Below are 10,620 nucleotides of genomic sequence, written 5' to 3' on the forward strand. Positions count from 1 at the left end.
ATCCCCGAAAACGGAAGTTGGATCTGACTGAAAAGCAAGAAGTTTTATAGGATCTTAAAACTTTTCATTTGAATCTTAGATGATTCTTAGATTTCATTTGAATCTTAGATCGGTTCAGCCATCTACGAGAGAAATGAGTTACATTATTTTAATTTCATTTCACATATCAACCTGTAGTTCCGAAACCAGAAGTCGGATCCAAACGTAAACGGAAGACCTTTCATTTGCGATCAGTTTGATCAAAATCGGTGCAGTCATCTCTGATATTTCGACCTCTTTGTTGACAACACACTTACACACATATACACACACGGACATTTGCTCAGTTCGTCGAGCTGAATTAATTAGTATTTGAACGAATTCTATACCTATTTTTTATATTTATAAATATTGGTAAAAATTGGGATGCCGAATAACCAAAAACAAATTGCGGAAAGGTTAAATCAAAGATAAACTCAAGATGGAATGGTCTATGATTTTTCATATACCATTCAAATAGGACCCCTCGATGAAATCGGTACAGCGTCAGTTGCAGTTCAATTATTATTTGAAACAAAACAACAAGCGTCGAATAGCTACATGCGTCGTAGCTATGACAATGTTTGTTTACGTAGAATTAAACTTAAGTTGCAATAAAAAAAATCGCGGTATTTGCATCATATCGAGTGGAAGAAGCAATAATCGATTAGAATTATTACTCAGGTTCTATTCAATTTGTTATATTTTATCTTACGAGGCGTTAAAGTGGATGGAAGTAACAAAATATTGTGTGCGATATGTTTACATATGTTAACTTCCCTTCAAACTTGTTACTATGGAATTTTACCGTCGTTTTCCAATGTTCATCGACGCTTATAACCGAAGGGTCAACAAAATTGCATTATCACTAATACCGTTTTCGTTTTAGAACCTACACGCGGGCGACTCTGACTCCGAGTAAAACGAACACGTGGTATGCGCCCTTAACAACTCATGTAAAGAAGAAAAAATAAACAAGCTCGCATGGAGCGAAACTACGCGATTGGAGCGACCCCAGGTTGCTAAAACAAACTCATCAAAAGTTGTTTTGGCGACCCTGGGTCAGCTCACGGGCTGCTCTGATCAATAAACGCAAACGGTATAAGTTCACTGGTTCACGATTACTGATCCAATATTTGTTGATGGGCTGTATGGGGCATTGCAATCTTGAGTTTATCTTTAGTTAAACCACAATTAACCAAAGGTCGGATAAATGGGAATGATTTGGCTTGAGCAGTTCACGAAGCTCATGGAGAGCATTATAAGAAGCTTATTTTTAAATAATTATCCACCCTAGAATATATTGTTCTGTACTTATAAGCAGTCGAAAATTTCCTCGTGTACTTTGAAGCAGTAAAAAAGTATATTTTTTCAGTAATTGTGGAGCTTTGGTTCATCTACACGCTATGGGAAAAATCCATAAGGTTCGAAAATGGGTTTCTCATTAACTGAACGATAGACAGCAGGAAAAGCGAAAAACGATGCGCGAAATTTAATTTTCCGGGCATTGAACAAAGGGTTTTTTGTAGAATCGGGTCGTAACGGAAGATGAAAACGATACTGTTCATTTTGGTGGGCTCGTAAAGATGCCTTATACTACGAGCTTCTCAAACCAGAAGAAACCGTACATACTAATCACTAACTGCCTGACCTGGTATAAACTTTATCCTTATTATCCTGGTATAAACTTTATCCTTATTAGGCTGCTATTGAATTGAATCGGGATCCGAGCTCCGGTTCCAGAGTTACGAGTTATTGAGTATGATTGGTTAGAAAGCGTATAAGTCTCGATTAAAAAGCGAGGCAAAATCAATAATAATGTAAACCGAATGGCCCTAATTTGCAGGTGGTAAATTTCGCACCAACTCGAACAAATTTTCTCTTGAACTCTCTCAGATTTCAATGAAACTTTCTAGACATATAGACTTTGTCACAGAAAGTCACTTTGTACTCTTGGCAAACCCTGCAAAAAGTGCTGCCCTAGTGCTTTATGTCGTTTTCGCTTGAGAAAACTGAAATTGATCCACTGCAGTTTCATCAAACAAACACTTTTAACGAAATTGTTCTGGTTTCGCACTTAGCAACGGGGATCTGAGCAAACCTGATATAAAAACCAAGTTCGAAACTGACTCGATTTTCAGTTCAACAATGTTGAACCTAGGTTCGAAACAAGCTTCAAACAAACGGTTTGACAGCAGTTAGTGTGGATGAGTATTGCTGCAAACGAAAACGACATTAGATTCGTATGAGAAAAGCATCACAGCAACCATTGTAAAAACTGACATTTCCCTCCAGAATTACCACCGGAGAATAATTAAGTTTATTGCTATTTAAATATTTTCTTTAGCTCGATGATGCTTTAAAAATACTTTACGCGAAAAACCGGAAAAATTCGGCGACGAAAATGCCTTCGATTGGAGGGCGATTATTCCTGAATAATCTGAATATATTTAGATGAGATGACTATTAGGAAGTGAGAGAAACCAGGGCAAAAAAAAAACGCTGCCGCCGTTTTCCCGGAAGCCGATAAATACACAATGACGATGGTCAGTGCCGCCCACCAAACCACATTCCGTCCGTCCGTCCGTTCGTCCGGGGTTTCGACTTTCCTTCGGGCCGCACTTTCGCCCTCGTCAAGTGGAAGGGTGTGAATGATATTTCAATAAATTCAATTAACTTCTCATCGATGCTGGCTTTGGATCTTCTCGCTGCCTGAATCATTGACAAAGAGAATGATTGTTCAGCATAATCCCAGCAGCGTGACGCAGGGATTTTTGCTGTCAAAAAATTCGCTCACTGCCCGATGAATGCAACTCAGCTTCTAATTAGTTTACCGATTTACTGGTGGGTTTTGATTTTAGTGTTCAAGTGGGGTATCCGGTCGAACGAAATTACATAAACTTCTGTAGTCGGAAGGAATTTTTAACACCACATGTTCGGCGTATAGTAAATTTGATTTGTGTGACATCGAGAGCTGATATAAAATTTAATTTCAATAACTAACTTCTTTGCGGTAAAAAAAATCGGCACCACCATCCAACCCCAAACTAAATGCCTTTCGAGAACGAGATCAAGTTAATTGAATCGCTTCAATATGCAAAACGAGACTTCGGCGTGAATCGATTGTCAATCCATTGAGCTCCAGCATGGAGATAGTAGAGTACTAATGCACGCCCAATTGGAATACAGACCGTACACAATTGAACGGATAGGATTGACATGTTGAAGGATTCAATTTTACCGTGTATCCAAGTAGGCGGACTTAGCCCCAAAGCACTTACCGTGAACGTTCATCTGAGTTAGTCACGTTCACCATGGAACCCAAGCATCGATCCCGCTACCTTCCGTTTGGTATCCCAATCGAACCGTGCCGACCACCGAAACCATCATCACATTTATTCTATTATTCCCCGGTAGCACTGCGGCAGCCTGTTGCTGACATCCTTTCGCCATCGATTGAGTGCGAACTTTCACCGACAAGCTCAAGAGTTCATCTTTCTCCAGCTCTTCAATTGATGCTGCATGGCTAGGAGATCGTTTTCTTCTCAACTTTCTTACATTCGGTCTCCTTCTTTCTGGTAGCAACACGCAACGGCAAGCAATTTGTCCGCAATAATGATTCGAACCGAATCGTCTCTTCATTGTCATTGAAATCATCAGTCAGTTATTTAATTTACCACCCACTACTGGTTAACCAGATCTCATAAAACGACGCATCGACGACGTCCTACATGCGAATGTGAAACGAGGAAAATTGGTTGGCACGGAGAGGGGGAAGCAAAAGAGCGCATCTTTCGTCAGTCACCGTGAAGAAGGTGTAAAGTTATGTGGAATACGCGGAAGAATTTCATTCAAGAATATTTCTCTTCAAATAGTTTAACGTAGACAATCGATGCCGTTGTCGACAGCAAAAGGGGTTTTCGTTGAGAATGATATGGTCAAAGGTTACCACCGCAATTGGACTCACCTGAGTCCGTGTATTTGACCGCAGAAATATTGTCGTGACAGAACTAGACTTGTAGCAGTTCAACTGTATCGAACTTATTCAACAATTTATTTTCTACGTTTAGTCTTCGACCTATCAATTTGCTGGGAGTTTATATTGAACTGCTAACGAGACTCAACAGTTAAAAATAAACTGCTAAGCAGACGAGCTATTTGTAGAATACTCTTTGCTATTGCACCGAAGTACAATTGAGTCTGAATTGACGGATCGCACAAAACGGGGTTTGGATTACTTGTCGTGCTTAGCAGTTCCATTTAAACTGCTAACGCACTGATTATTCGAAGACGAAACGTATAAAATAAATAAAAATAGCTATGGCATACGCTTCGAGGGTAATTTTTACCACACACCACGATCAAATCAAGATTGATTCACTTGAGGAGAAAATTTTGCTGCCTAACACATGCGCAGAAAAGTCCCGGACCTAACAAAGAGAATACGATTGTACTTTAATATGAAAAAATAAATTTTGAAAACGGATGAATCGTTTGTTTTATTGCATGTTTAAAAAAAAAGATACATGGCGGACCCTGTATTCCATTGCAACACAATGTAATGTACGTTGTAAGCTTTTCTGGAAGTTACTTTGTACGTAACCCAGCCATACGTTGTAGCACATTTGAATGGGCTTAGCGCAAAAATAATTAGAGCATTACGTTTGTGTTTGCTGTAGAAAGCTGAATAAAATTGAGTGTCATGCCGAAATGACGAGAAAATGATTCAAACCTTTTGTTTGCTGTAGAAAGCTGATTGTGTAACCAGCGGTGCTAGAACTAGTGACTTGACCCATCGTAATATATTTTCAACATTGAACATTCAGCAGGAGAGACTTTTTGTGCGAAATCACGGGAAAAATATAGTCGTTAAACCAATGAACGACCTGTAATAAAGTGCAGAAAGAAGCATCCACCTAAACAAAAAAAAAGCCGAAGTAGGTTGGTTTTCTTCAGAAGATGCGACTGCAAATATAATCTACACCAGCAGTGATGCTCAAACCTGGGAGGCGGTGATCTTGGCAGCTGCTGCAGGAGCCTACATCCTAGGTAAAAAGCTGTATACAAATTGAACAGGATTTTTACGGAAAGGTCCGCCGAGCAAGCAATTAGAAGAATTGCAGTTACTATATATTTTCATTTTATTATAGTAAACGAAAAGTAAAGACTTAAAATAATTATCATTATGCTTTTCAATAAACAATTAACATCTATACCACATAGTCTCATAGAGTTATTGTGCAAAGAGTGAAGCTACTTTTGTTATTTTCGGAACAATGGATCAAAAACAATTTCGTGTTTTAATTTTACACTGTTCCTTGATGTAAAAAAATACCGTTCAAGCAAAGCAATGGCTTGAAAAGTATTATGGAGACCCCGCTCCATCAGAAACAACAATAAAACGTTGATTTGCTGACTTCAAACGTGCTCGTAGAGACACCGATGATGCAGAACGCAGTGGAAGTCCAAATGAGGCGGTAACACCAGAAAACATATCAAAAGAACGTATTGGCTTTATATTGCATGAGCATTTGACTATGAGAAAGCTCTGTTCAAAGTGAGTGCCGCGTTTGCTTACTGTTGACCAAAACGAGAACGTGTTGATGATTCTGAGTAGTTTGGCCATATTTAAACGTAACAAACCGGAATTTTTGCGTCGATATGTGACAATGGATGAAACATGGTTTCATCACTTCACTCCGGAAACAAAACGATCGTCGTCTGAGTGGATAGTAACTAGTGAGCCTCGTCCAAAGCACCCGAAAGCACAATAATCGGCTGGAAAGGCTATGACCTCGGTATTTTGGGATGTGCGTGGTTATCGACTATTTTAAGAAAGGAAATACCATTAACAGTACATATTGTATAGCGTTATTGGAGCGTTTGAAGGCTGAACTTGCAAAGAAACCACCGCATATGGCAAAGAAAAAAGTTTTGTTTCATCAAGACAACGCCCCGTGTCACAAATCAATCAAAACAATGACAAAAATACAATTGAACTTCGAATTTCTCCTACATCCACCGTATTCGCCAGATTTGGCTCCCAGCGACTACTGGCTGTTATCAGACCTGAAAAAAATGCTCACCGGTAAGAAGACTTTCGCACGAATGAATAGGTTATCGCTGAAACTGAGGCCTGTTTAAAGTACAATCCTTCCGGTTAATTGTGGAATATATTTTCATTCAAATGGCTGCCTCGGCTGGCCTTGCAGTACGTCATACGGTTGGTCCTGTTTTTTAGTACATTTTCGATTGTATGCAGCTTTATTTCAGCTATGGCTGCACGAATGTTGTCCTTCAATGCTTGAATTGGCTCTGGCTTGTCCACAGCCCCCCAAAGATAATAGTCCAACGGCGTCAAATCACAGATCCGAGGCGGCCAAACGACATCCGAATTTCGACTGACAATTCGATCTTCGAAGACTGTGCGCAGAAGATCGATCGTAGCGTTGGCTGTATGGTACGGAGCGCCGTCTTGTTGGAACCAAATGGTGTCCAAGTCTTCCTCTTCAAGTAACGGGAAAAACCAATCGCTAATCATGGCGCGGTAGCGCTCGCCATTGATCGTGGCGGCGGCTCCTGCCTCATTTTCGAAGAAAATGGCCCAATGATGCCGCCAGACCAAAATCCGCATCAAACCGTCACTCTCTGAGGATGCATCGACTTCTTCATGTTAACGTACGGGTTTTCCGTCCCCCACACAGCAAAAAAAGTTGTAATAATCCTCGATGTAATTTTTACTAATGTGCTTGAAATAAAGACGTACTCGTTAATTGGAGACAATATTGCATTTATTCATAAGTGATAATACCCCAATCTTCTATTATTACAACAAAACAACGTACTGAATTTATAAACATCAAATTGTTTGAATCTTGTGTGCAAATCGACATAATATTGCAATCGAAGTTATAGAGTAAACAATTCTCATCAAATAATGTAATATCAAGCATGAGAACGTCGATATAATTATGTTCGTGTAAAATTCTGTCCTATGAAATGCGTGTTATTACACTTTTAGATATATTAACACGTTGAAATTAATGCACATCTATACTTCCCCTAAAAATGGTGATATTACACTATTGCGCGCATTAATAAATTAAAGTGTTTTTTCCCCAGTGCAATGCTGTTTGTGTCAAACTTTGTTGGCCATTCGTGAGCTAAGAGCTAAGTTCGTAAGCTCAGGGAAAACTTACAAGATTATTCCGTTTTCTGGGTAAGTAATATGAAATATTTTGTAATGAAGAATATCATTAACGCTATAATTGCCACGGATTTAATGTTCAGAAAATTATTCATGCTAATTTTCCCTAATATAACCTCTATTTCCAGTGCCGGTATTAGAGCTCGATGTTTTTTCTTTCAATCAATCAAATGGCAATGAAACACCATCAGAATATTGCATTTATGCTCGAAAATGCAAAACCAGAGCAATCTACGCCACCAGTACTTTTTAATGAAAAACGGCATTAGTAATACATTTAAAAGAATGCAAGTTACGCTTGTAGCTAAGCTTCCAACCCACTGCAGTTGATAGCAGTGAAGTTCGAAACTGAGTTATTTTCGATTTCAAACGAAACGATTTTCCACCAATGGGAATAAGAATTACTTTATCCTATGTTATATGTTTTGTTTTCATATAAAATCCCACATTTTATGTTTTTGTTAATGTTTAAAATAAGTTCATAATAATACCTATATTCACGAAATACATCGTTTGATATTACGTTGTTTTAAATCACATTGTTTGTGGTCACATCGATTGCCGTCACGCAATTTTTTTATCACGTTGTGCTACATTACAATAAGTACAGTACATCTCCTTAATCACATCAATACTCATACGTCGTTCCAATAAGGTGTATAGGTGTGCTATATTACAACAATCTACTTAAACAATCATGTGCAGCGACTTTGATGTGATATCACAATTTATTTTTTTCTGTGCAGATGCGACAATTTTGCTACTACCCGCCGAGATGAAAATGTGCCTTATCCGAGAAGATGATTTTTTGGCAAAAATCGGCGTCTTCTTCAAGCTGATCGCAAGCCCAGTTGGCGAAGCGATAACGCATCGGATGGTCTATACACAACCATTTTCGTTCAGCGGAAGGATAAAACTAAGTTTCTGCAAAGACATCATATTTACAAGATATCCAGCTCTCACATTTCCCGAACAAATCATTGGCAACATCCTTTTTTGCTAACATGGCGCCCTCAAGCGACTCCGCATCGAATCTCGTACAGGGGAGAGAAACGTCAAATTCGTGCGCGCCAAAATAGCAGCACTGCACACCCATACAATCGACATGATATGTTGAATGTGACCCCGTGCGATGGCGGTGCTGAACTGAAGATTGGTTTCGCTCTAAGCTGACAGGGTCTGGTTTCTGTCAAATCAGAAGTGACATTAAGGTTACCAATGTCGAAATAACCGCTAGTTAAAAAAAGTTAGATGGCGGACCCTGTATTGTTAATTTGAAGACGTATGTATGTAGAAAGCGTGGTGGCTTTTACGATTCTGCCACAAAAATATGCATCATACATTAAAAAAAAATCCACACGTTAATCTTACGGAAAAAATCACGTAGATTCCCAAAATGGCTTTGTCATCGGAGTTTACGTGATGTTCTTAACAACCATCGGATCATGATTGAATATTAAATTGACCGTATGTCAGAATTATTGCTGTTATCACATATTTTTTATGTGCCACGTACTTCCTTGAATTCATTATGTCAATTATATGTTCATTTTGTGCTAGGATGCAAACGCAATATGGCATCGGTTGAAAAACCTAGAACAAACTACATAGGCCACATCCTGTTTTGATTTTATCACAGTGATTTTAAGGTAAATAATTTCACATTAGTTACATCAATAGTTTTGAAATCTAGCTAATTTCTATTATACTTTCAGATCCAATATTAGTACCTAGCAAAAGTATAGTTTATAAGCAAATGTAGCGAATGTTATTGAGTTTACTAAATGGCTCTGCTAAACCAACCCTCAACAATTTATTTGCTTAACCAATCGGTATTACGCGAATTCTGTGTACCAAAAATACGGAACTGAAACACAATTCAATTTTTTTTTCTGCAGTTCAAAAGGCAAATCCCCTAGATTGTGTTCCAGCACATCAATCTAATAAGGACACTGAACATCGAAAATTGTCGTCAATCGCAATACATGCATATCAACCAGTGGATTAACGAAAGCACATATATAAGGGATCTTTCACGCAAAATCAGCCGTATTTTCTCATTTCAATATGGTACGTGGAATTTCAACCGATTTTTACAAACTAAGATGCAAATGAAAGGTCTTGAAATTCTTTAAAAAGTCCCCGAAAAATTGATCCAGATCCGACTTTCGGTTCCGGAGTAACAGTGCGATTAGTAAAAATGTTCAGTTTCATGTGTATTTTTTCACAAGCAAGGGTGAAACGAGGTGCACAGTTTTATAAAGTTTACTGGAAAGTGCATCTAGTTGGCAGATCTTGTTAGTTGGTGGATATATAAATCTACTTTGGGACTACTAGTGCCTGGTTTCTGCTTCCAAACGCACCGGTAATAGTGAAGAAAAGCTCCAAAACATGAACTGACTTCAATTTCTACGCAACGGTTAATCCGATTTTCACAAATCATGATTAAAATCAAAGCTCTAAGTGTGTTAAAAAAACAATGTGCAATTTCATCCAGATCCGACTTCCGGCTCCGAAATTATAGGGCAATGAGTATCAAAACTTTCAAACTGTCAGACAAAATCGGTACGTGCTGGTACGGACCAAGAAGAAGAAACCGCACCTGTCTAGCACACAGTGTGCTTTGTTCAATTTTGTATAGCGTGCAGGGTTGCCACATTTAAATCTATATTAGCTTGTCATAGCTGTTTACAAATCGAAATGGTGATGGTAGTTTTTACCCAAAGAAAGTTTTTGATTTTATTCAAGTTTGTAAAAAAAAATTGACAGAATCTTCTAGTGATGTTTTTGAAACCATAAGTAATATGAGAAAGGCATCATTACACAACTAGGTGGATTAAAACATTGTTTTTTTCTGTAAATTGAAAATTTTGAAAGTCAATATGGAAGTTTTCCAGTTCATGGATTTTTTTTTGTATCTAGATCACTATACAAAACTGTAAAAATGATTATTATAGCAATTATAGCAGTCTTGGGGTATATAATCCTTTAGTAGAATTTTGCCTTTTGTTTCAACAGACTTCGCAGCCGATTTATACCGTATAGAATTATTGCATGGCTAGTACTACGATCCTACTGACACCAAAAATCGTTTCAGATCGGAGCTCGAACATACAACAACTGGCTTGTAAGCCCCAGCGTCTTATGCATTGAACCGCCAACCTTAATAAAAATTGTTCGCCTAAACAATTGAAAATAGTCTCAACTGCAATCGAAAAGTCAAAAGTATGTTTTTTATTTGTATATGAATGTGTGAACTGAGGTTGTAGAAGGAAATAGAAACGTATTCAAGAAAAAAATCATAGCCAATTGCGATTCATTAGGTCCTATGACTAAGTAGAGAACAAACGAAGAATAGAACGTCCTTCATTTCCATCATGAAAAGTTTGCTAATA

The 10,620-nt window shown here is 38.2% G+C and overlaps 1 protein-coding gene across 1 annotated transcript in view; it reads right to left on the reverse strand.

Moving 5' to 3' along the window:
• Nucleotides 1-10,620, reverse strand: part of LOC131439269 (uncharacterized) — a 115,104-nt gene that overhangs the window by 5,805 nt on the left and 98,679 nt on the right. The gene's annotated exons all lie outside the window — the stretch shown is intronic.

This window comes from Malaya genurostris, chromosome 3 (genome assembly GCF_030247185.1).
Source record: "Malaya genurostris strain Urasoe2022 chromosome 3, Malgen_1.1, whole genome shotgun sequence".
Taxonomy (NCBI): domain Eukaryota; kingdom Metazoa; phylum Arthropoda; class Insecta; order Diptera; family Culicidae; genus Malaya; species Malaya genurostris.